The sequence below is a fragment of the Microtus ochrogaster genome, unplaced genomic scaffold, assembly GCF_000317375.1.
Source record: "Microtus ochrogaster isolate Prairie Vole_2 unplaced genomic scaffold, MicOch1.0 UNK15, whole genome shotgun sequence".
In the NCBI taxonomy this organism is placed as follows: Eukaryota; Metazoa; Chordata; class Mammalia; order Rodentia; family Cricetidae; genus Microtus; species Microtus ochrogaster.
The window spans coordinates 5,230,023-5,231,209 of NW_004949113.1; the positions used below are offsets into that span (position 1 = coordinate 5,230,023).

General features: G+C 45.7%; 1 pseudogene; it reads right to left on the minus strand.

Annotated features, from left to right (window-relative positions):
* Positions 1–272: 272 nt before the first annotated feature.
* On the minus strand, positions 273–699 carry LOC113458349 (annotated as a pseudogene).
* Between the last annotated feature and the right edge of the window lie 488 nt (positions 700–1,187).

Here is a 1,187-nt window from a genome sequence, read left to right on the forward strand (position 1 = left end):
CTTAGAAGTTCTGCGGTCCAGTATAGGAGCTAGCATATGGTGTACCCCAGTCTGCTTAAGAATGCATCTCCTGTCGTCTTGGGGTGGAGAGTTCTGTACAGATGTCTGTCAGGGATAGTGGTTCCGAGTGTTCTCTGTGTCTCCTAGCTCCTTACTGATCCTCTGCTTAGGCCGTTTTATACATAATGTATAGGGACATATGTAAGTACTTAAATAATAATATTATTATTTTGAGCTATCCTCTGATTTATTGAAAACATTCCAGAACAGATTCAGATGGTGCCACATGGCATTCTGAAATTCTTCCCAACTGTAGGCAGAGTGCAGGTGGGAGAGGCTGTGGCAATCCAGAAGCTTCAAGCATTTCCTTAGTGTCAGGGTCTACCTCAGTGATCTCCTGACCTGGGGATGAGACCTTAGGAACACACTTATCCTTTCTCCCCTCTCTCCCTCCTGCAACTTGATTGAGCCAGGGCTCCCAGGACCTATCCGAATCCGCCTCATCAGCTACGTGACATTGCCTGCTAGCTTGTCATAGAACTTCATGCCAGGGAGCATGGCTATCTCCACGTACACGTGATTGTTGCTGTGGAAGTCCTAAACCAGGTGCATGCATTACTTCTTGATGATGGTCCAGGCTGCCTTCTGCACAGTGGCTGGCTGGGGTAGCTTCACAGCCTTGGTGTGCATGTGGCCCATGTCGGCGAATCCGGGTGAAGGAGAAACATAGCCATTATTATCATGTTGCCTCTTTTCTTTTCAATTTTGTCAGCTATTGCTTCTTACATTTTAGGCTCTCTTGTTAGGTTCATATATGTTTATAGTTGCTTATTTTCTTGCTGCATCAGACCTGATATTCTTATTGAAAAGGTCCTCTTTGTGCCTAGAGAGTGCCTGTCTTAGTCTGTGAATGGTACTGCCACCGTTGGCAACTGTAACCTAACACACAAGTGCAGCCATGATCCTCAGCACTAACGGCTCCACAGCTTTCTGAATCAGTCATTTCAAGTTCTGCATAGGAAAGCATTCAGAAGATACTCTGATAAGCTCACACTCCCGAGGAGAGCCTCTCTCTTACGTGTTTCCCCTCAGTGCTTGCGGTATTTGAGGTGTTTTTAGGCTTCCGTTCTCCTAACCTAGCTCTGTTGGTTCAAAATGAAGTATTTGGGAGAATCTTTGATAAAATG